This window comes from Mastigoproctus giganteus, chromosome 5 (assembly GCF_048544385.1).
Source record: "Mastigoproctus giganteus isolate SK-2022 chromosome 5, ASM4854438v1, whole genome shotgun sequence".
Classification (NCBI taxonomy): Eukaryota; Metazoa; Arthropoda; class Arachnida; order Uropygi; family Thelyphonidae; genus Mastigoproctus; species Mastigoproctus giganteus.
In genome coordinates this window covers 216,103,515-216,130,398 of record NC_143579.1, presented here as the reverse complement: position 1 = coordinate 216,130,398, position 26,884 = coordinate 216,103,515, and the positions used below count along the sequence as shown (strand labels likewise).

At 37.7% G+C, this 26,884-nt stretch overlaps 1 protein-coding gene across 2 annotated transcripts in view; it reads right to left on the bottom strand.

The window, feature by feature from the left end:
* LOC150086102 (peroxiredoxin 2-like) overlaps positions 1-15,963 on the bottom strand; it is a 51,000-nt gene extending 35,037 nt beyond the window's left edge. The window contains exon 1 of one of the 2 annotated variants that reach the window (XM_090373711.1): positions 15,779-15,963. The gene's annotated coding sequence lies outside the window, so the exon portion shown is untranslated. Of the gene's footprint in view, positions 1-4,793; positions 4,911-15,778 lie in introns of those variants that run through there. The other variant, XM_090373710.1, reaches the window with a different exon arrangement.
* Positions 15,964-26,884: the final 10,921 nt, after the last annotated feature.

The window sequence follows — 26,884 nt, the reverse complement described above, 5'->3', positions numbered from 1 at the left end:
ATTAATACATTGACAGCACAATCCAAACCTATCTAGCCTAGATTTTTAATATGTTGCTTTGTTCACCCAAAAAATAAAGAATTCATAAGATTTTACTCAACATATATCAAATTTAAATTAATATTTGATATACATTCTACGAAAACAATAACCACATACATGATATCAAAATTCCAGCAGGAAGCCAAATTAGAGACGTGTTTTGCTTAAGGTGTTTTCGTTTATGGCATAAAAACATTTAAGATTATAATGCACCAGGAATAGTTTTGCTTAAGAGAAAGCATTTTGTAATTTCATTCTTATATTTCTGATCCAAGCAGAATAATGCATGTCAACATTAAGCTGATTTAACAGCTTCAATAAAAGGATATGGAATCCTTATCTAGTGATTCCATATACCACTATTTGCAGTTGGGACAAGATTTCAGTCAGATCCATCTTGTTCACAAATGGTAGGAGGTTGGCATGAACCAGGGAACATATTTTCAGAAGTACATGGTAATTTTATATCTGTTAGTCTAACATAGATGAGCTTACTTATCTTCAATATATTTTAAACATGGAGATGGTATAGCAGAAACCATGTTTTAAATTGACCAAACTTCAATATCAGATGTTCAACTGGTATAAAGCCCCTTAAGATTTGACTTCATAACAAACTAGACTTCAATTTCACACAACATGGAGAGGAAAAGAAAAAAGAAAAGGTTAAATATTCAAAAGGGTGGAGCAACTGACCTGAGAAATGCAACAAATTCTCACTAAGAAGCCAAAGTTTCCCCAATAATTTAATTTTTAACTGTTTATGTGAAAAACATGGAAGTTTAGAATCAAAGAATGTTCCTAAATCGTTATAAACAAATCAGTTGAATAAAGCCGAGTCTTTATCAGCAGAAAAATTTTAAATGGAATTCCTATATTGGTAATTACCATACTAAGTTCTGAATACAAATGTTGGGAGGGTTGTTAATGAGAGGAAATACAGTGTTCTACTGCAACAAGACAGGGAAATTAGGCCAATTGACTGAGAAGTGGCTGTTGTTTTGTTGTTTTTGGGAGCATTAGCAACTAAGGCCATATTGCTCGGGGATATGCGGTGGTCATTCCCTGACCTTTCCGCATTCTCCGTATTTGGTGGTAATGGGCTCGAACCCCGGTCTAATCAAGAAGCATATACTACACACTGCTGCTCCTTCCCACCTGGCTACGGAGGCACTGAGAAGTGTCATTTGAAGTTTAACATTGATAAATGCAAGGTACTGTATTTGGGTAGCAGAATAACAAACTAGGTGTGTACCACACTCAAAAGGTAATGGAGAATAAAGACCTGGGGACAGTTGCAGAAGCTAACAAAGTTCTCCGAGCAGTGCAGCGAGGCTGCTAAAACAGCTTTGGTTCTGTCAAAAAATACAGGAATTTTATTAGTAATGACAAGGTAATTATCCTGTTCAGTTATGTAACTTAAGTTACCCAAAGCTCCATGAGTAAAACTTTTCTGTTATTTGCTCATTAGCAAAATTCTTTCCAATAGTGCCAGAGGGCAATTAAGTTTCACATTAGCAAATTTTTCTGCTTAGCAAGGCTCAGTTCTACAGTTAAACAAATTTAATTTGGCTGATGAGAAGACTTGCTTCTGGTAAGCAGTCCGATTTTCATTCCCTTTTAAGGCCGATGATGCTACTGGTTTATTTAGCATTCCAAAATAATTGCATTTTATAGATATTTCATCCAAGGCTCATTAAAGATATACTAAAATATAAATTATTGACCATCTCATCCCATTTTGGCAAAAGACACTAATCATTACCAATTTATACTGGTATCTACAATACTATTTTTCACTAATCTATACAATACAGTATATGCTGCCACTTCCTGAATGAAGTCCACTTTACTCATCAAGTTACTAATGCTGAGAAATCAAGATGTTCTTTGATTTCAAGATATAGCAAAAAAAAGAAATCAAGACATAGCAAAAAGCCTGTGGCTTCCTTGCACTATATGGCAAATACTATTACTATTAAATGTCATTAATATTCTGTCTACCAGCTCTTCAGACTTTTGTCCAGAAAGTGTTAATCAATTCTGAGTATAAACAGATTTACCTAGAAAATTCATCACCAAACTGTGTACATTTTGTGCTTTGTACAAAAAGTACAAGACTAGATGAAAGTTAAACAAATGGCTAATGAACAATAACAATTAAAGATGTTAATAAATTATTACAAGTGCTAGCATAATCCTTTTTCTTTTATGGAGCATGTATAATGGCAACAACAATCTTCAAGTGATCTATTCCCTATTATTTTCATAATATGCCATATCAGATGGGTTTATGCTATTATCGACAAACTACCACTCTACACTTCAACGTGTTTCTATCTTTTCAATAACTGAATCTTCATCTACACTGATGTAACCATTGTTTGAATTGTTATAAGCTTGTTCAACTTAAACAAATATACATAAACACAATCAACATTTATTACTGATGTAAAAACTGAATGATACCTTTTATACCATACTGAAATATCAATATAGCACCACAAAATCAGTACCTGATATCCCTTGGTAAAAATCTGAATTCAACAGTTCCACAATACACCAAACTTATTAGAAAAAAAAAAAAAAAAAAAAAGTCTTGTGCATTGGGGATCATATCAATAATAAAATTACTTCAAACAACCAACTGAACTTTATTAAAATATATACAGAAAAGCAAAAATAAATAATTTCATTATTTTAATTTATTCCTGGTTTACCCTCTATCATATGACAAACCTATATTTATACTGAACTGTCATGCACTAGTTAGTTAATGAGGTACCTTGCCATGAAAGCTTTTCATTTACATTTGTGGTTTTAAAATATTTACTCTATTCCTTATTTTTAATCTATATATTTTTATCACTTTTAGTATATTGTTTGTAATTCTTAACTTATTTTTAATTATTTCTATAAAATTATTTTAAGTTTCAAATAATTTTATTACAGTCTTTAAATTATGAAAATTTAAATGACTTAATTATTTATGAATTAACCTTAAGTACCATGAAAATACTTACAAATAAGGAAAGGTTTAGAATACCTTATTTTAGTTTCAAGGTATGTTCCATTAATAATAAGGTATTCTAAACTTTTCCTTTTTTGAAAAATTTATAAATGTCAAATTAATATATCTAATATCAAAAGATAAGTAAATATGATTGATGATATCTTATGCATAGGATAACGCACATAATGTCATAAGTTTTGTTTTTTCTCTCCTCTTTAAACCTGCAGATCATACACAAAATATCCCTTCACAGGCCTATATACAGGGAATTGTTGGGGAGAGGGGAAGAGATCGGGAGGAAAGAGAAATTTTCAAATAAGAAATCCTGATAACTCAGCGCTTTAAATTATTAAATGTTAGTGGGTCATGAGATTCCAATTTTAGTATTAGCATTAGTAGTGGTAAATGATGCAAGAAAGCTAGCTTATTTACCATCAGCGAGGGAAAAAAAATAAAATAAAAAACTCCCCTGTCACCTATTCCTTCTCTCCTATAATTTATGGGGGGGGGGGGGGTACGGCAAAACACGGTTTATAGCCTATTACATGCTGTAACTACGTCATACACTGCAGGACACACCCATTCGCTTATTTGGGATATCAATTTAACATTTAAATGTTAAATTAATATGCCTAAATCAAAAGATAACTTAATGACTGATGATATCTTATAGTAATAACTATTACTTACACATAGGATAATGCATAATATCAAGTTTTATTTCTCTTCTCTCTGCGAACCCTACACAAAATATCCCTTCACAGACCCATACTGAGAATTTGGAGGGGGGACGAATAGATCAGGAAGAGAAATTTTCAAATAAATAGATCCTGCTGTACTCAGTGCTTTAAATTATGAAATGTTAGGGGTCATGAGAGATTACAATTTTATAAGGAAAAAAACATAAAACTTGATTTATAGCCTATTACCTACGTCATATTTGCAGGTGGTAGATGATTCATCAACCGGTGCAATACCACCACTTTGCTTATTGGAGGCTTAAAGTGGTGAAACCCATCATGTTTAGTCTCTAGAGCAAAGTTTCCGGCATCCTCCTCCCTCCATACTTCTCTCTCAAACCATGCACGGTACTAAGTACTATAGGTTTTGATACCTTTCGTGTTTGGGGATTTCATAAAAAAAAAAAAAATATATATATATATATATATATATATATATATATATATATATATATATACACACTGCAGAACGAACACACAAATTTATTTGTATCTTTATAGCAGTATTTATACAAATGCCCAAGTATGTAAATTAGATTCATAGTATTCGTATTATACAAATTATCTCACAAACTGCGATGCTACTTGTTCAGTTAGTAAACATCTACATGCATTTCAGTGCGTGTTATGACAGCAGCTATAATCTTTCAGTGAAGGCTTTTAAACCACGTTTTCACAGACTGATGAAATATGAAAGTTTAGAACATCTGTAAAACTAACTCAAAATTAATTCCCGTTGCATATTCCCTTCATATATGCGGCACAATTCTTTCTACACAAGCGCAGTATTAAGTCAACTACTCAGCTAAATTCTATTCAAATATAAGGTTTTCAAACGAAATTTTTTTTTATCATTATTTACCTGACTAAACTAATTGGCATTTATAGAAACCAAAAAGAATTTTTAAAATATGCTTTTCTTCATTCTTAATCGCTAAAATTCGTGGTTAAGGGTTATACAGCAGAACTAAAGCACAAATTACTGCAGTATTACTTACCCAAATATCCTAAGGAAAGTAACAAAGGAAGTCTGTAAATATAAACGACTGGCTTCACCTAGACAGACTGCACAGCTACTCGCGTATTGAAAGACCGCTCACATAAACCAGTCTTCCTCTCGTTTCTTTCATTAAAACATGTGACCTACAACAGCGCCACACAAGTGCAGTGTTGAAAGTGAACCCAACTCAACACTTCATGTCATGGTTTCTCTCCAACCTCTGAATCCAGATTTTGAAAAACTCAGTTAATAAAACACAAAACCAAGTTATGAAAAATAATGTTAGGAGTTAATGTGAAAGGCAGAACACTACGTTACGACAGTTTCAAAGCTGCGTGGCTTTGAAGCTCACGCAGCCTGGGGCTGCGTGAAAGTTTAACTGACGTACATATTTGTGCAATAGCATCATGTTAGTAGGCAGAAAACTCTAAAATAGCTGAGAACGGCATCGTTTTAGGTGTATCTCATATTGTGAATACCTTCACAACGAGTTGCCATGATATTGCACCACCTCGAATAAGTAATGCTTCACCAATGGAGAAGACTATTGTTACTTATTCTCAGTGGATACCACCACCCAGAGGACACCGTTTCAAGGCTATTTGGCCTATCTTCGGTGGGTGGTTAGGTACCCTGGTGATGTAATGATGGCAATTCAGTTATGAAGTATAACTCCATATTTTGAGAGATGCAGAATGAAGTGAAGATACACTTCAAACGATGCCGTTCTCAGCTATTTTAGAGTTTGCTGCGTACTAACATGATGCTATTGCACAAACCTGTACGCCAGTTAAACTTCACGGAGCTTGAGGCTTAAGCCCTAAAAGTGTTTTATTCTGATTCACTTCATAAACCATTACGCATCTCTCATATTGTGAAGTTATACTTCCTAACTGAATTGCCATCATTGCATCACCAGGGTACCTACCCACCCACCGAACATAGGCCAAATAGCCTTGAAACATCAGGGTACCTGCCTACCCACTGATGAGGAGATAACAAGCTCCGAACCTGTGCCGTCTGGGGAAGAGTCTTGTTGGGACCATCGTTATTGCGAATAGGTAACAACAGTCTTCCCTAATGGGAACGTTGCCTATTCGGGGGATTTATGAGTGTTTTAGTTCAGAGTGTGAGGAGTAACTGTCCCTTTCCTGTTTCGGCGGCATTTCTTCATCTTCCTTTCCTACTATCACTTTTCTACATCTTTTTGGCTTTCCTAAATCTAATAGGGACAGTATGTAGATAACGCAGTATTTTATCCTATACCATTTTTCAAACGGTGCAGTCTGAGTGGGGGTGGAATCCGCTGAGAATAAGTAACAATAGCCTTCTCCATTGGTGAAGCGTTACTTATTCGAGGTACTGCAATGTCATGGCAACTCGTTGTGAAGGTATTCACAATATGAGATACACCTAAAACGATGCCGTTCTCGGCTATTTTGCTATTGCACAAACTTGTACGTCAGTTAAAACATCTAGTTACTGCGGCCAGCTTTAGCAACTTGGTTGGCCCCAATAAATAGATCAATGAATGAACGCAAAAGTGAAGCTAACGTGCGGAATTAGTTTTTGTTGGTTGTATGGGCAAGAATCGGTGTTTAGGAGAGAGAGAGAGAGAGAGAGAGATATTAATGGCGTAGTGCATTTAAGCAATTTTCGCTAATTAAATGACAATCTTATGCTGTAATTGGTCGTAACTGAAAGTTAAATAGGCTATGTTACATGCTTTAGCAAAATGACTATAGTGACTTTACTTTTAACTGCATTAACCTGAAGCTATACAGTGTTTCTGAAATAACATACACTGAGTTGGCTTTGCATTAGCAACACTCCCCCCCCCCCCCCCGTCGTTAAGAATGAACTGGTCTGTGACTCTGGTGAAGGCTCAAAATCGGGAACGGCTGTTATAACATTGTCGTCACATACACTGTGCTGTCACTTTATTAGGTACACTTACCTAGCAGCGTGTTGAGCCTCCTTTAGCCTTCAAAACAGCCTGAATTCGTCTAGGCATGGATTGAATAAGATGCTGAAAACGTTGTGCAGGAATGGCGTACCATGTAGACATTAGGCCTGCAGCAAACAGCCTTTTCCAGCTCATCCCAAAGGTGTTCAATAGGATTGAGGTCCGCGGACTGAGCGGGCCACTGCAGCAAAGAAAAGTTATTGTCATGATCCTGGAACCATTCCATAGTGATTCTGGCCTTTTGCACCGGCGCATTATCCTGATGGAAGTAACCATCTGACAGGATAAACTATCAACATGAACGGATGCACTTGGTCGGACGATGTGGCATTCAGACGTGATTCTATGGGTATCAATGGACCCAACGTGTGCCAAGAAAACATTCTCCACACCATAACACTGCCCCCACCACCTTGCACAGTAGTCGTCAGACATGATGGGTCCACGGATTCATGTTGTTTTCGTCAAATTCTGAGCCTTCCAACAACATGATGCACCGGGAACTTCGACTCGTCAGACCAAGCAACTGTTTTCCAAACCTCGATAGTCCAGTACTGGTGTTGCTGTGCCCACAGGAGGCGTGCTCTCTTGTTCTTCATTGATAACAAAGGTACGCGATGTTGCCGTTGAAGCCCATTCGCGACTAGTGGTCCGTTGCGATATTTTGTTCTGCACACCAAGGTTGTATTCTGACGTGATGTACGACATTGTGGCCCATCTGTTTGCTTGCACAATTCTAGCCATCCTCCTCTGACCTCTCTTATCAACAAGCGATTTTCTTCCACAGCAGTACCATTGAGAGGATGTTTTCTGTTCGTTGCACCATTCTCGATACAGTACACCCTTTAAAACGTGGTGCGTGAAAAGTTCAGGAGAACTGCCGTTTCAGAGATGCTTGGTCCAGCACGTCTTGCACCTACTACCATGCCACGTTCGAAGTCCGTTAGATCACTCCATTTTCCCATTCTTGCTACGGCTATTACGCTTAACTGATACTAGAAAGGTTGTTCTGCTGCATTTATATCCATAACTTTCTATTGTCACCGACCAAGTACACCCCTTCATGATGAGAGTGTATCCAGACAACTTCAGAGTCTATCAACATGACAATGCACCATGCTACAAGGCCCGGCAGGTTGCTAATTGGATATGAAAATGAATTGCCCGTCCTCCCATGGCCATCCAACTCCAACGATGTCAACTCTATTGAGCATATTTGGGACCTACCGAAAAAGGACATTCAATGCTACGACCGTCCACCTGATAATGTGCAGGCATTAATAGACACACTGTGCAACGCATGGGTTACGATACCACAGGACACTCTAAACACCTTGGTGAGTCCATGTCACGACATCTACCAGCTTCCAAGCAGGGACAACGATTATATTCCAGCAAGCAGACCCCTTTTACAAACATAACCTGACCCAATTTTTCTTTGTGGAACTTATATATATATATTAAAAAACAATAATATACAATCTGGAAACTGAATTTAAAAAGTCAATAACAAAACGTTTTTAGGAATCCATGAGATCGCTTTGGGGAAACAGAGAGTCCCAGAAAACAGTTCGAAAAACTATTGAAATAATCCAATGCATACTCATATATGCTATCAGCCGAAGAAAATTTATAGAACTAGTCAATCTCACTTAAAAAAAAAAATGCATACTTGACATTCAACTTTCTTCAAATCAGGCATATCAAAATGGCTGATTTGAAGGAAGTCCCAAAAAGTTGAAATATCCAAATATACAAAATTTTGTAAGCAGTAGGGAACTCAAAGTCCGACAGGCACTTAGAACTTCAGCTGATCTTAACGTGGAGGGGAAAACTTCCATAAATTTATAATTTAAATAAAGAAAAGAAATAAAAAAAAAACTATTCATGGCCGCGTTGTAAATTTTCTAAAAATGAAGGAAGGTTCTGTGATAAAAATGGGTTCCCACTCTTGGTCTAGGTTATTATTTTTTTATAATTTGTTTTATTATTAGGATATTTTAATGTTATAATTCCTAACGGTATCAGTAAAGAAAAACAAGTTCGATAATATACGAATTGTAGTTGTAGTAGGGTTTTAGGAGCATCAGCCACTAAGGCCATATTGCTTCGTGTATATTGCATGTTTTCTGAGGTTGATTTTCTGTTTGCTAGACAAAAAACCCGAGTTCCCGGAGGAAAGGAAAAAACCATGCTACCTTTGCTTGAGACAGACTAACTCAACCACGTTATATATGAATTGCATTACATTTCAGGAGCATGATTAAATAGTTCCTTAGAGACTGAAAACTTTTACAACCGCTTAAAGTTCACTTGAATGAATTGCCGTATTTGTCGGCTTATAAGACGCACTTTTTTTTCCTTATAAATACCTTAAAAAATCGCCTTGCGTCTTAGAAGCCGAAAGTGACAATACAGTACATGCAAAAAACCGAGAGTTAACGCATAGCAGTTAAATATACGTTAGTACATATTTCAGTAACTACCAGGCTGTTGTTGGAGTAACAAGTGAATTCCAGTTATACATCTAAGCCATAATCAATGGCAGGCGCATCAGGAAGGCAAAATTATACTATCGGATTTAAGCTAAAAGCAGTACAATATGCCAAAGAACACGGGATCAGAGCAGCAGGTAATTCCGGTTTGCTTAACTTCCCAGTTACAGCCGTTAGATGCTAGCATCAATAAGCCATTCAAGAAATGGATGGTAGAGGGGAACCATGAGAAGTCCATCAATAGCACAAATGGGTGCTGAAGTCATGGCATGATGTTAAGACTGAAATTGTGGTCAAGTCCTTTAAAAATGTGGTCTAAGCAATGCGATGGATGGCACTGAAGATCATTTATTGTATGAGAGAGACAGTGATACTAGTGAAGAGGATAATGATGATCAAGTCAGTAATGAATCTCAAGGTGAATAATAAGGGTAATAATGCTATACCTTTCTTTATTTGCTTTTATTTTTATTGAATTTTAAATTTCCATTGTATTAACAATACATTTTTTTCGAAAGTGCTTTTTCTTAAATTTACCATTCCAAAATTAGGGTGGGTCTTCCACCCCCCCGCCGGCAGCGTCTTACAGACAAATTCGGTATCTTTGATTCGAACGATGAGGAAACAATGTATAAATCGTGCTAGCCTGCTGCCTTGCAAAAACTCACACAGACTGTTTACATTTTATATCGAAAGCGGCCACTAGATAGTGTAAACAAATACAGTGAAGTCTCCGTAGTTGAACTTGCGATCTTACGAAAAAAAGTTTTTTGACAACCGACATTCGATTTTCAAAAAAAAACTTTTCTCCGAGTTCATAAAACATTATCTTTTCAACTTAAAATGGGTAAGACTGAACTATTTCCAACTTTCTAATAATAAAGCTGTATTTAACGCATATAAATCTCAAAAACAAAGTATCCGAACACACGTCAGTTTAACATTCAGGTCACTTTAATAGTGTGCCGGTACTCCTTTTGCCAAACGTCTGGTAACCCAGGAGAACACCATCGTCTGCGGTTACCAGACATCCGGCTTTTTATCCTTCCGCCCGGCTGGCATATTAAATATTGGTGAAATATTCTTCTTTGCTTTTCGGAAAGTGCATGGATGGCTAGATTTCATATACAGTATTACATCGATAGATAGAGCGGGCCTACTTATATGTAATTGCAAAGAAAATAGGAAAGTTTTTTCAACGATTACTTCCCTTCACTCCGAAATTTCTATACAAGGCATACTAACCACTGAGAACCTATTCCTCATGGGATGGTGGACATGGGTACTCAGAGCTGCCTCCACGTTGGATGCCTATCCACTTCCTATGTTTTTCCTCCTTTTAAATGCATGATTATTAAGTGAATAGCACTCAGGCTCTCCTCTGTCATCAACTAATGTGCATTATGTACATACACGGGTGTTTACAATGAGTAATTACACCCATTGGCCAAAAATTAGAAACTTTATTCAATCTAGTCGAGTCACCTTTTTTTTATCGAATTACAGCCTGCATACGTCATGGCATGGATTTAACTAGGTGTTTGAAGGAGTCTAGCTCCAAATTTGATGATTCTTCCATCAAAATTCAGCTGCTGTATTGTGGTCAGTAAAAAACTAAGAAGCCCAGCTGCCTTTTCCAACATATCTCAACTTGATTCAGATTTGAAGAATAATTGTATGGCCAGGATAGATGTTGGAAATCTTGGGGATGTTCCTTGGAACTATTCATATACAATTTTTGCACGGTTGATAGTTTCAGTGTTGTCTTGGAAGCCCAATGCAATCCAGGTCAAAATAAAGCATTGCAGGGTGAAGTTGATCTGATACGACAGAAAGATAGTCACTGGAGGTAACACGACCTTCTAACTGTATGAGCGGACCCAGCCCATACCAACAAACCATACCCCATGCCACCTCTGGCAGCTTGAGTGGCGAACACAAAACAGTCTGGATGCATCGCTTCATGTGGTTCATGCCGTACTTTCACTGTACCACTGGTGCAAAAGAGTGTAAATCGAGATTCGTCAAAATACATGATCTTTTTCCACAATACAGTCTTGGCGTTTTTCACAGAAAGAAGTGAATTTCGTATAGGCATACGACCACCAAATCCCAGATTCTTCAACCCCCGCCACATAGTTCGGTTGAAAAAGAGTGTATCTTAGCATAAACTGTATTTTTCAGTCATTTTCTGCACACTGGATCCCATTCTGTTGCACAATTCGCTTTAAATTACAGCGGTCTCATTCCTAGAATGAGACCGCTGCCGACTTGCTGCTGCATTTCTTCCTTTCAGAGCTACATTTTATTATTCGTCTTCCACTCACTGTATACTTTAGGATGGTTACTTTCCACACACCAATGATTTCCTTTTGTTTTCTCAATTCGTGGCTCCTGTAAATGTGCTCCAACAATACCACCTTTCTGAAAATCGGAAAGATCAATTGTCTTCCCCATGACTGCATCGACCAAGAAGCCTCAGGAAAGCGTACAGCTTTTATTTGATACCAAAGAAAACTTGTGATCATACCATGTGACAACTTACTTCTGCATACCGTAAGTTTAATTATCTGTTAACAATTGAAAAAGGTTTCTAATATTTTGGCCAGTGGGTGTAGTATACAACGATGAACGAAATAAGTTCATCAACAAAATATCTAGATTAGTATACTAGTATCTTAAACTTATTATATTTGCCATACAAACCAGTACAACCCGTTCTATTTGTCATATTTAGTGAAATATTTCTATTTAGAAAATGATAACTATTAGAAAAATGATTTCTAACTATTTATAAAATGGTAAAAATAACAAAAAGTAGCAACTAGTAATCATAATTATTCAAGATTCTGAGTCAGATATACTAAACACCAATTTACATTTAACAGGAGATAGTTAAAAGTCAGCTAACTGTAACTAACATTTATTAAAGTATTACGTTACGTCTGCATTTATCATCTTTTTACAATAATTGCGAAATTCTATATGTTAAACCCAATAAATACAGAATTTTTAATATGTGATGCTCAGTACCTCTCTGGCATATAGTTCAAGTCGATGCTCTGCACTAACCAATTTTGTACATTCATGACCAAAACCAATCTCGAACATAATCGAGGCATGTATGACATAGGGCATTATCCTGTTGAAACAAACATGATTTTTTACCAAAGGAGTGCCACATCGTAGGGAGCATGAAATTTTCCAAATATTAAGGTATACTCATAGATCCCCGCACAACGAAAGTCACAGACCATACCATAAGAAACAGCGCCATATCATAACCTCACCTCCAAATTTCACTTTGGCACGATGCACTTTGGTAGCAGCTGTTCTCCAGGCATCCTCCACACACATCTGATTGGAACATCGTATAGAAAGATTCGTCGTTCCATAGAATCGATTGCTACTGCTCTATGGACCAGTGATGGCGTTTGTTGATGTGAAAGGCGAGACCACTGATTGCAGTTGGTGATGTTTGGCTTATGCACCACCGCTCTTTCTTGAAAACTGAGGTTGCGGAGCTCTGAACGTACATCAAACCCTGTTAACGCCTTAAGCTCCTGGTTGGTGCTGTGAAAAGATTTCTAATGAGATTATCGTACTACCCCTTCTGACTGCCCTCTGGTCATATGTACTGGGTTTCCTGTGGGTTGCTAAACGATGGTAGTACCGTCACGCTTCCGGTCAACTTTTGATTGCGTAGGCTGTCAGCAGTTTCATGAATCGGCATGCCAACAATCACCAAGGTCCATCTCGAAATCAGTCAGCTCGGCTCTATATGCCATTACCAGAACAACTAAGTTGTGTGGCTCACACCCCTTCATTCGAGTTATGTTATATGTACGGTCTACTCCTAAATTCTTTCAAAAAAGTCTGCATATTTTGGGGAGCGGATTATACCTGTATATTCCATATGATATATATATATATATTTTTTTTTTTTTTTCAATCTGGAAGATTAGTTCGACTGCACCCTTTTCACATATACCACTCTTAGTCATTGACAATCTACGTTCCAATACTTTTTTGGAAAGTGGAGTATTTAACAATTTATCATTTCTCTCTACAGCAGTTTAATTTTTGTCCAGGAAAACTGGTGTCCTTTCCGAAGTCATTTCACATTTCTAGCACGTCATTAACGGCTTTTATTACAGCTATAATAAGGTGTGTAGCGTTTCCATTATAAAATGGAGCTGGTGATTAACCAACTGTAAGCATGAATTCTCACATGACACTACATAGCTAGCTTGCCCCGCATTCAAAAATCAGAAAGCACCGTCGTAGACTATCAGAAAAAACTTCGAGGCACAAGATCAGGACGTAAGGCTGTACGATAATCCACAAGCATCTCGTGTTGAGTGGAACACACAAACCCATCTTCGTCGGCATGAAAGTTGAATTATAGTGCCCCTCTGTACAGGCCTCTGTTCTCGTGTTGCAGAACAGCGGCCTGTCCATACATATGAACATTCTTCTGGACTAGGTTCATCTCCTAATGTTACCATTGTACCCTGACGGCGTAATCCGTCCAAGCCGTGCAGGAATGTGGTGCATCTAAGTTGGCCAGCAGAGTTGGTGGACAGCAGAGAATCCGTGGAGAACTACGCAGCCGAAATAGACCTCAACTGCCGATGAATCTGACAGATCTTAAGGTCACTCTCGAAGAATGGAATAACATCACCAAGGGCACCTCGTGTAATCAATGTTACACATGACCACTGCTGGCATCGCCACCAAAAGGTAGAACACGTGATATTAAATATAATTATTCGTAATATAATATTTGGGTGGATCAATGCATAATATTTAAATATTCATATTTCGCCTCAGGCTGCAAACTGATTTTTTGTGAAGAAACCTGAGCCTCCAAACCTAACGATGCTGTTTCCTCAATATATCCCCAAGCGTATCAGCACTGCTGAAAATGACATTTAATTTAAAAAAAAAATACTGGAAAAACATCAACTATTTTTACTCGGAAATTGTAAATAATATTGGCACTTACTTATTGGTTACGAATGGTATTAAAATAAATAAATTTTATGTTTATATTCTGGGACGTCCACATAGGGTCGAGGACTACAATACTATAGGACTGCGGAGGGGGGGATATATTCCAATGGAGTACGTACCTGAAATAAAACAAAATTCCTACGCTTTACTGGGAGCAGACTAATCCTTATGATCGAAAGTCGAATTGAGTAAAGCGTAAGGATTTTGTTTGACGGTCACTGAAGTTTACAAAATAGAGAACATTACCGTGTATAGCAGTTAAGTAGGCTCGAACCAAAATCAACTCAAACCCATGGAATACCTTCGTGGGGCCCAAAGCAAAATGGAACTTGGGGGCCCCATCTAAAGAAAAAAACTAATGAAGAACATTTTCACTTTCATTTTATTGTGACAACAAAACAAACAAACAAATTATATGACATTAGAACTAAATATAAAATTTCATCAAAATCGATAAAACCATTTTTGAAAGAAACGTAATTTCAAATTAATCTTCAAGTAAAGTTCATTAACCTTGGCAGGTAAAAAGTTCAGTTTCCGATTAAAAAAAAAAAATCACTTAAAAAATCTTAGTCAAAACCAGCAATGAGTTTTTGAAACAGTGATTAGGGGGGGGGGGGGCTCTGATCGGGGCCCTAGGCAGATGTCTTTTTTGCCTATAGGATAACGCGCCACTGACGTCACTCTTGCATCGATTACTCGGCTATGTGAAGCTTTCTGACATAAGTCTAAGAATTTCTGTTTCGATGCTGGAAAGCTAAATCTGCTGAATCTTTTTTTTTTCTGCTGAAGTAATTCGGTGTTTTTTTTTTTTTCCCCTTTCTTTTTTTTTAAGGAGGATGTACCTTCATTTAATTTGGATTCACTTTTTCTGTGTTCTACAAGACATTCATGCAGTTACTTCACGTCAAAAAAACAAAGGTACTGTACATTCAAAAATATGCAAAAAAAAGGAGGCAAAAAATATATACAGTATATCCTTAGTAAAGGGCGCCAAAAGTATACATAAGTTTATTCTTAAGTATATATAAACATTTTACTAGATACATGTCGGCTAATTCTTACTTTTTTATTTATTTTATTATTCTAAAAACGTCCCACAATTTCCCACAAATATACTTTTGACACACCGTGTATATTGGGACGTCACAGATCTCGAGACTTCTCGAACGTTCTTGAGTAGACGGCCGGAATAGTCGGCAAGGTTCTCGTAAATGACGGAATACAGCCGGCAAATCGATCAGTTACTCGTTACTCGTAAGCGGACTGCGGACCTATGCTTTCCACGTGATTATTTCGTGCACCGCCTAGGAAACCTTTGCGAAAGGATATCCTCAAAATCAACTTCAAAAGAAACGTATATAAATAAAAATATATATTTTTAATACTATAAACAGCTTTGAATTAACACGGCGAACACAAAAATATGTACTTATTAAATATAAAAACCCTCACACAAAATATCAGTCACCAAATTAACACTGCGTTGTGTATTTCTACAATTACCTGACACAGTTTGTGGTGGAGGAGGAACTGGAGTTTCTTAGTATCCGCTTAGAACACCGGCAAGACCTACAGTGACCGAGTAACTACAGTTTTAAATTATCTTTATCTCTTCCTCACACCCCAAAAAATGAGTACAACGTGCCTTTGGGTATTTGTGAAACAGGATGAATCACGCCACACCCATTCAGGCAATTCTTTTCCTCGTTGCTTTCCAAGAATGAAAGAGAATTTTTGAAGTGTAACGGTGTCGCAAGTTTAGAACAGTAGTACACCAAAGATAAAATCCGGTTTGGTAGGAAACTACTAGTATTGCAGCTTATGTCACGATGTTCAAAAAGCAAAACAGGTTCAACGCAATTCCGTTGATGTGCCAGTGATATTTTCGATTCATTAAGTCGGAAGTGGTTGCATCATAAAGAACTTTCTGGAACTACTCAAGTAGAAAAATTATTTTGTGTGTGTGTGCGTTTTATAAATCTGAATTTTCTGGCAAACATTTAGTCAAATATAGGCGGAAACAAAATGAGAAACAAATTCGTCTGAACTTGCCACATGAATTGAAAGAGCAAACTGATGAGTAGACATGCCATGAACAGGAAAAGACATCTTCGTAATTTTCAAGGCAAATCTATCAACTACCTGGAAACTGTAAAAATGCCTTGTCATTCCCTGATGACGTCAGTCTTACTATGTTTAGTGTGTCACTTGGGAATTTTATTTTTTGGCACGTGAAAATATATGCATAAAGTTCCTATTTGTCTTCCGCATGTCTGTAGGTCCGTCCACATGTAATGAGTCGACTCCCAGTGGATGAAATTAAAAAGTTCCTATTCGTTTTCCATGTCTGTTGGTCCATCCACATGTAATAAACTCCACTCCCAGTCGATGAAATTTTTCTCTTCTTTTTCGTATTAACGAAAAATATTCAAATAAAATATGCGCTATTATAACACTGTAATTTTTAGTAAGAACAAGTTCATTAATGTATGCAGTGCGTTAGATTTTTATTTCTTAAATTAATTGATTTTTTCTCTCTAATTAATAGAAGTGAAAAGTAAATACAGTAATTAATTATCTTGTTACCAATTAATTAATACATAAAAGTAAAAGTTTTCACTTCGCTGCACTACCTCCCAACATAATATTTACTCCAGTTTTGCAATCAACAGAGCGAAATGCAACACGTATTTCTGGAAGTATACAATCGTAGTACAGTATACTGTCAACACTTTCGTAATGCATTTAGTTAGTTCTTCCTGGAATAATAATAATTGAAATATAACACATTTAATTTCTGCTGTGATTGATAGAATAGACGAATTCTAATAATTCATGATTTATGCGCCAACCGAGAACATTTCGTTTCTGCGCATCCATCATATCATCTATTCATTCCTCCAATCAGCCAGCCCACGTCAACATACATAATCCAGTGCCTTAGCTATAATACACGTTATATGGATAACAAAATTGAAATGTATGGGAGAACAAAAAATGAAAGAAAGAAATAAATAATAATTAATTTCCGGATTTTTGTTGGTCCGATCTGAATAAAATTTAGGTTGGCTGGACAAATTCTTCGTGTCTGTCCGTCCGTCATCCTATAATAGCTCGAATTCCAGTGGATAGATTTTTATTTCATAAAAATCCAACCACCGGGAGAAGAGTTATTACATGCTGACGAACGGACAGACATGAAGTAAATAGATGCTTTAATATACATTATATCCTAACACCCTTAAAAAAAAAAAGTAGAAATTGTGCACGGCTCTTGTATTTTAGCAAGTGAAGTGTCAAATTTTGCACAGAATTTGACACTTCAAGTTAAAGTGTCCCTGAAGACAGTGGTCCACAGGCCATGGCCCCAATGGTTAATCCGAACCCGCGTGAAACTAAGTACTGCTTATTACCAGAATGCTGTTAGTGGATAGATTGAATACACTAAAAATAAGCAGTTGGTAACATCTAGTAGTCCTTATCGGGTTGGCCACGGTACATGCGTAGTTGGGGTCCACCTCCTCGTGGTGTAGACGGGCACTCGGCAAGCTTTCTTAGGTGATCGCCTTCCTAGTGGAAAAGTAGCCAGAAACAACACTGATACTAGACAAATATACCATTAGGCACATTTCTGGCCTTATGCAGAGTTATATATTCATCACAGAGTACCAAGGCAGAGTTGAATTGACGTTCAGGTGACGCTCTAAATAAGATACAAACATGCTTACCTAATCTTAAACGCTTTATGAGCACGTCCTTTGTTATCTCAGAGAGAAGCAGCATGTGCAATTTCAGTTATATGCAGCAGTAGTAACAGAGGGGAATAGAAGTTGTAAATTAGCTCTAATTTAGAACCAACCCTAATTTAGAGTCTTACAAGTACAGAGGAAGGTTCAGCTTTAACTTCCCTTCAAAAGGTCATCCGCAATATGAATGTTGCCAAAAATAGTCAAAGTAATCACAGCTTATGCTGACAACCGGTTACTATGCAGTGTGTGATGGGCAATTACTAGTGTTTATTATTTTATTTTGTGTAATAGAGTGGGGGAAAAAAGGTCCTACTGAATTGAATAATTTATGAAGGAAGTTTATTATTATTATTTTTTTAAGTTGTGGTTATTATAAGGGAGTTCAGGTCCCTATCAAATTGTTTTTAAGAAAATTTCGCCACCTTCACCTACGAGGGGGAGGGGGGGATTCAAATAAGATTTGTATTCATCCAGAAGCCGTTGTGATAGAAAGATGATTTTTTTTTTTTTTTTTTTTTTTGATACCTTAAAATCTCGATAGCAGTGTTTCCTAATATAATCGCGTACCCCTTATGAGAATTTGGTCTTACCGGCGTACCCCTTCGTGGGCGAAGATAATTTGGGGTAGTTTTAATAATTTCTTTTCTTTTAATATGTCTGCAAATATAAATAAGTTTAGTTGTTTGTGCTTAATATTGTTGCGCGCATTGGCTGGCCCGGGTTCGAATCCCGTCAATGACACGAGGAACTTTAATGGGCTTTTTTCACTCCGTGGCTACGTTAGTCGGTCTCAGGCGTAGAAACTGGAGTTTTTCTTCCAGCAAAACAGACAAATCGACCATATAACACGCAATTAATAGACATAAGACACACAGCACGGCTGATGAATTTAATTAGTCGGGTTGCTTAAAAAAAAATACGTGAAATAATGAAAAAAAATGTTTTATTTAAATAAAAACTATTTATTTAAATGTGCTTGTGCTCCTCTAACTGCTCAAGCAGAAGGTTTGTTTACCTCTCTAAAAATTCAGCATCTCTCAAACTCCGAGGTGCCAGAGTTTACTCTATTATAAACGGAATAAAACTGAAGGGAGTAGAAACCACATGACCTGGAAAAAATCAAATCCTTAAATAACCACAACTCAACATAATCCAAATACGACATACACATGAATAAAACCAAAAAGGTCATGCAAACAAGCAGAAATCAGGAAAATATTCATCCATGGAACAAGTATGAAAAAGTTCAAATGTATGAAGTTAGTCAAAGGCAGAATCGGACAAAGCTGGATCTCAATGAGCAAACTTTCTAATCTGGAAGAATACAAAATTACACGATAAGAAGACTGAACGAGCCTTGGGGTAGTGAGAGGAAGAACACAGTGCAGACCCTCTGCCGCTCCTTAAAAACTGACGCCCGGATTCTGTTGTTTCCAAGCGTTTTACCACAACCCTGCTGCAGCTGTATGGATATAAATACAGTACCACTATTCTACCCACCCCATTGACCCCTAGGGTATCACTGGGGTTCTCAAGAAACGGAGGAGAGTCAAGGACATTTATGCCATCAGCCGACTGACTTTCCTCAAGAAGGAAATCTATACAGTGTGTATAGAAATGTTCATGAGGAAGCCTTCCAGAAGGATTTCTTCTTCTGAGACCAGTTAAAATTTGGAAAAGAAAATATACAAATAGTTATTTGGTAAATCACAGTAATTCTAATAATAAAATATTTTAAACTTTAAAATATCTCTATGACCCAATAATAAAACAGTAAATGAAATTTCAGCGCATAATGGTCAAATCAATTGCTGAGGTTCTGCCGGAGGTAAAATTAAAATCACTTGTAAAGATTAGAGCACAAAACTACCGATGTGAAATGGGATTTTTATATTTACATAATTTAATTTTAAAATTCACAATAAATTGATTGCTACCAAGTAAATTTTATCTTAAAAAGGCAAAATGCTTTATAAAAATATAATGAGATAAGCTAACGGATTGTAAACATGGACCAAAAGAGCTAGATTATATTTGTATGTAATTTGGTACTACACTGCCGACAATATTAACAGAACACGTAGAAAACGTGTTGTAACTCGTGCAGCAGTAGCGTAGCTACCCTTTTTCGGGCAAAGAACATGTTCGGGCCCCTACTTAATTAATAAAAATTGCAAAAAAGAGGAGACAGCCAAAGACGACGGGGCCCTTGGGCCAGGAGGAAATTGCCTTGCCTGCCTACATGGTAGCTACACCACTGTCGTGCAGCTTGCGATGAAGCGGGACAAAATTTGGTATGGTGGTGTACCATAGAACAACGATGAAATGAGGAGACAGCGAGAAACTTCGCCAGGTATAAGGGCCATTTATAGGGGTTGTATAAGAATTACCACAAAGGTCACATTACAGAAGTCGATACAGGATGCTGGAAAATATGATCACATGACACAAGTACAGTGTATCATCCCCTACAACGGCTAAACACGTCTGATAACAGTAAACCATGCTCGATATAAAGGTGTCTGAGATTCTGTGGCAACAAATCCCACCAGCATAGACCTTAGCCCACCATTCACCAAGTGACCGAAGCGTTGGCTGTCGGTGTGAATTGCGACGCCCAATGGCGTCCTACACATGTTCAATTGGATTTAAGTCTAGTGATCGTGCTGGACCCGGCAGTCGTTGGATATTTCCAGTTTCAGGATATTTCTCCACCACTTGAGCTCTTTGTGCAGTGGCGCTGTCTTACAAGAAAATAAAATCTAGGCCAACCGCAACCCTGAAGAGTTTCACACTGGGTTCGAGGATCTGTTCTCGGTACCTCTCCGCAGTTACAGTAACCCTATTAAAAATTGAAGGGGGTGGCATCGCTGATCATTATTCCACACGAGACCACCGCCTCCACCGTAAGTGTAGCCCTCGGGCGACCGTGGCCAGCTCTTCTTGTAATGGTTCCTGTCTCCTGAAACTGCTTCCATAGTACAGTATTTAGAGTCAGGCGCCACCGGTAGTTTCCCACATCTGCGCAAAACTGCTTCCATGGTGCCAAAACAACACTGCGTGACACATTAAGTCAATGTGCCATCTCCGCCTGCCGGACTTCTAGTCATCCAACGGCCAGCCATCTCAAAGAATCATCTAAACGACGATTACTTGCCATTCTGAGTACTGGAGATGTGACTATCCCACTGAGAAAGCCAAAAAAAAAAAACGGGAATGAAGTGATGTGGCCGCAACTTGTGTTTTTATAGGCATGAATAATTTGCATAATGTGTGGCTCTGCAAGGTGGTAGATCGATTTCTATTGGATACTCGGAATTTGCATGCCAGGATGCATATAACATTAAATATTTGCTTTCGGCGACACTGTTCACAATTAAATATTCATGTAGAACATTTTGTTCTGTTAATTTTATTTTAACACAAAATCCCAGGCTGCTGAGCGCCTAGTAATTATGAAGTTTGCGCGGAAGCCTTGGGTTCGAATCCTATCGATAACGCAAGGCACTTTTATGGGCTTTTTTTCACTAAGTGGCTGAGTTAGTCGGTCTCAGGCGTAGATAGCAAAGTTTTTATCCCCCAGCAAAACAGGCAAATCGACCAGAGAACACACTCAATTTACAGACAAAAATACGAGTTTATGTAATCAATTACAGGTAACCCTAATATAATAATAATAGGAATTATGAAGTCTGCGCGGAAGGCCTAGGGTTCAAATCCTGTCGATGACGCAAGGCACGTTTATGGGCTTTTTTCACTCCGTGGCTGAGTTAGTCGGTCTCAGGGTAGATAGCAAGGTTTTCGTCCGGAAGAACTGGGATTTTTCTCTGGTCGATTTGCCAGCAAAGCAGGCAAATCGACCAGAGAACACACGCAATTTACAGACACAATACGCATGGGTATTTGAAAGTTCCTTTCCAGGTGACCCTAATATAATAGTTTACTTTAGTTTTTTTTTTTTTTTTAGTAATTATGAAGACGTCTCATAAATACACAATATTTTGAAAGATAACCAAACCAAGAGAATAATTATTATGTTAACGGTTAATTATTATGTTAAATGCATTGCGTCTGTAGAAGTGTAGATCCAAGGGGCGGTTTTGCATGTCGTGCAAGCTGAAAAACTTGGAAAAACTAGCGGCGAGACCCTATTTCCTCCGCCTGAGATCTACTATTTGGGATTTTAGAAACTACTCCAGTCAAGGAAGGGAGTTAAACTCAGACGTCTCCAAACGAGTGACAAGTGGCAAAGCCACTATACAGTACTGTCAAGATAAAAAAAAAAAGTCCTAATAGGATTGTTGGGAGCTGTGAAAGAGCCAGTGCCTTTTTCACAGCTTCCAAGGTTTATTTAGGAGCATCAGCGACTTAGACCATATTTTCACAATATATGTCTGTAAATTGCGTGTGTTCTGTGGTTGATTTTCTGTTTGCGGGACGAAAAAACCAGAGTTTCCAGGAGAGAAAATTATGGTATCCCCGCCTGAGACCGACTAACTCAGCCACGTTGTGAAAAAGGCCCATAAAAACTCTTCGTGTTAGTGATGGGATTCGAACTCATGTCTTTTCCAGCCGGTATGGGGAGGACGGTGATTATACCAACTTTGCTACCCACTAGGGAATTCATATTAGAGTTAATCGAGAACAACAGTGTGTATTATCCACTCATCTGTATTACGTCTATAACCTGCAGGTGTTCTCTACTCGGTTTGTCTGTTTTGCTGGACGAAACACCTGAGTTTCCGGGAGAAAAATACCTTGCTATCCTAACCTGAGACAGACATTCTGCCACAGAATGAAAAATGCCCATAAAAATTCCTCGGGTTCTTGACGGGATTCGAGCCAGTGCCTTTTTCATGCAATGTGAGAAAAAAAAATTATTATTTTAGGGTTGCCCGTAATTAAATACATTAACCCGTATTTGTGTCTGTAAATTGCGTATGTTCTATGGTTGATTTGCCTGTTTTGCTGGACGAAAAAAACCCCAGTTACTGGGGAGAAAAACCTTGCTATCTACGCCTGAGACCAACTAACTCAGCCACGGAGTGAAAAAAGCCCATTAAAGTTCCTCGCGTCATCGACGGGATTCGAACCCGGGCCTTTTCCACCCGGTGTGGGGAGGACGGTGACGATACCACTGTGCTACCCGCGCAGACTGCAATGTGAGGAAGTCGATTATAACCACTGTGCGAGTCCACTCAAGGATATATATGTATTTTAAATTGTAGACAGTTCGGGCCCAAAGGGCAACCCCGCCATGTGTAGGTAGATGTGAAGTAACACCATTCACGGTAAAGCCAATCAATGTAGTGATGTGTTGTTATCGTAGTTTTATGTTGAGTTGGATTGGGTTGGGTTGTTCGACTGGCCTCAGGCCCACGGAACAGTATCAACCTCTGGCCAGCGTTCCTTAGCACAAGACGCCGGGCCAATCGCACTGTAACTGTTATTTCACCTTTTAGTGCCCATATAGGCTGCCATCCCTGGACCTAGGGTAAGGAAAGGGAAGAGAAAAGATACAAGCAAGTAAATAAGAATGTAGACTGCTGAGAGTCAGGCGCCTCCGTAGCAGTAGTGCGTAGCACACGCTTCTTGATTTAGACCGGGATTCAAGCCCGTGACCACCAAATACGGAGGATGCGGAAGGTCAGAGAATGACCACCGCATATCCCCAACCCGGATAAAGGGGTGAGGGTTGGCGTCAGGAAGGGCATCCGGCCGTAAAAATTACATGCCAAAAAACTAAAAACGCTGACCCCATATATAATGGGAAAAAGCGACAAAAAAAAAAAAGACTGCTGAGAGTCAAACTTAAGGAAGACTGAAGACCAATAACTCCTCGGACCGTGATCTTCCCGGAATACAAACAGAAAATTTATTTATTTGATTTTAAATAGATGAATCCAAGTACAAGTCTGGAGCTTTGGACGAATTCAGGCCAAATCTAAAGTTCTTCAGCAGTCCTCAAGTTCAAGTAAACTAGATTCCTTTTCACAACGTAAGTGCACACGTTCATTCAGAGTCAGGTAAGAAGTAATACAGAGGTGAAAACCCACCTCAATTTGGAACATATTATCTCACATCCTTGTTCACCTCCTCTTTAAATAAATATTCATTTGCGTGTGGCAGTGCAAATATTACCAGCCGCTGAGTTGGGAGCATGCCAAAAGCAATTACTGTTTCAAAAAGAGAGTATCACTATATATCCACAAGAGAGGAATTTTACTCCCTCCCGCTCCCTAGAATTTAAGAAAATAAAATGAAAATCAAAAATGTTTTTATATATTGTTGTACAACAATTTAAATATTTATCAATAAAAGATTACTAATATGCATAAAACTTGAATAGCAAACATATTTCGAAAAATTTGAAGATACTATCTCAGTCAAAACTGAAATAAAAAATCAAATTTCGTTATTATATTCAAGTTGAAATTAAAATTTATTGAAAGCTATAAGAAGAGTTTATTCCCTCAAGTACATCCAATACACTAAACTAATTTACTAACAACGTTTCGGGTATAGTTTTTGTATCCGTTATCAAGTGTAAAAATTACTGACAGCGTCTAGAGATTGACCTAAGTTGGCAGACAAACATTTTGTCTATCAGCTCAGGTGATTGACGTTGAAAATAAGTTAAAAAAAAAAGTTATTTTTTCTAAAATAACCTAACCTCCAAAAGTGTCCCTCATATTTTTGATTACTGGATTATCTGTGGGGGCTAGAGAGCAAAACAAGATAACGAGCAACTTATCTATTTACAACTCTTGACCAAAAATAACATTGCGCCGTGATATCTGTATTCACCTCTTGAACTGTTTAATGTGGCTACAGAATTGATTCAATACTTATAAATAAACCGTATCTTCGTAAATACATACATGATTGTATTATAAAAACTGTATTTTGAAATACTGTACTTCCAAACGCATTCAATCATGATATCGTATGTAGAGTTTGCTGCGCAGCTTTCAAAAATTTACACAGAAAACACTTACCTAAGTGTGACGTAATTATGACAGTGTATATATACTGTTGTGCAATAAAATAAATGTCTCCTGCAGTTATTTATACACGAAACCTAAATATAATAGTAGTCTTAAACACTGTTCCTGGACAGTTGCTAAATACGTCCTCATCCCTTTTCTTTACTTAGCAATTTCGTAAAATTCGGCAATAAATGATGTTGAAATAACCTACTGGAACTTAGAAACCGGTTCCCTTGGATTTTGTTCATCTTTAATCTAAACTATTCTGAGTACGTCCTTTTTATGAAACCTTCGCACAATCCAACAAATATATCTGAAAGGTTTAAAATGAGAGCTTCATGGTCAGAGATTTAAAAGTTTCGCAAATGGCAAAATAAGTTTACTGAATTAATCGGTTTATGAAAGAGGGACAACCGAGATTTGACCGCATTTTTCATTACTTCATCTTTAGACCACTAAAACATTCTAGTGCCCGTTCATATCAGAATTTTCTATGACGTCATGTACATAAAAAAACATATATATAGTCAAACATACTTTCCCCCAACAAGTAATTGTGGGTGAAAGTATGTTTAATAGCATAACACAGCTCCCAAGGTTTATTTATTTAACCATTTTAACATTAGTGTGCGGAAAGCTCCTGACGTCACTAGGTTTATCTGTCCGTCCGCATGTAATAACTAGACTCCTCGAAATCAAAGTATGGCCCCAGTGGGCGAATTTCTTTGAAATTTTATATTTACGATTGTACAAAAATGAGATGCTTTTGATTCGTGCATGAAAGTTGTTGCTTTTCCTAGGGTTTTTTTTTTTTTTTTTTTTTTGTTGTTATAAATCATGAATTGTTATTTGGTAGTGCACCTAAAATATAACGCACTGCGTACACTAACTAACTGCTATTGTTTTCTGAGACTTCTCTGTTACTACAATCACGATGTGGACTTTAAATCAGAAGTGCGTAGTCAGGGGCTAACAGAACCAAAGATTTGTAAAACATGATGGAGAATCAGTTTGAAAATGCTGTTTGCCTTTTAATGAAGACTGCCACTGTAATTCTTTAGTTGTGTGGAGAGTGTTGAGCTTCCATATGCCGCACTATTTTTTTGTTGATTACCCAGTGCTGTCTGAAAGTCAAGGAGCATTCTGTTCATTCACGACAGCAGAGCAGATCTCAAGTTCACTGGCGTATCTTAGGTAATGAACTTTGGAGATAGTAAAGATTTTCGCCAAATAAAGAAACTTTGGAGATAGCAAAGATTTTCGATACGTCTATTCATAGAGAAGCAAAACAAGGCGAGGGCCCAACAGAGCTTCTTAAGGGACACCAATAGCTAAGATGTCTGAAGGGAAAACCGTTCACCACAGTTGCATTTTGTCTTCCAACAAAGTAGTTCTTGATCCAGCTGAGAAGGAATTCACCAATACCATAGGCAGAGAATTGGATTAAAATCAGGCTGTGGTTAAAAGAGTCAAATGTCTTTAACAGTTGACCTGTGGTTTATGAATAAATGTTATTCCACAGCTAAGGAAAGTTCGAAGTGGGCGAACAGCTTGAAGTAGACACTTTTTGCAGCCCTTTTGGAGATCCCAAAATTATTCAGATTCAGCCTGGTTCCAATGCGATCCTTCCAATAATTAGGTAAATAAAAAAAAAAGTCATTGAAATAGTTAAAAGGAAAAGTCAATTCCTTCACAGGGGTATTCTAGATTCGGTTAATGTTTAGAATACGGGGCACAGTCACACGGATCTTTGTCACGAGAACTGATCTAGCTGCACACACCGATTGCTCTCATAGGTTGCCAATCACCGCGGTTTTCTGTTAGATTGAATGCCGTTTTTCTAACGACTGCAGCAGACAGAAATAAAATGT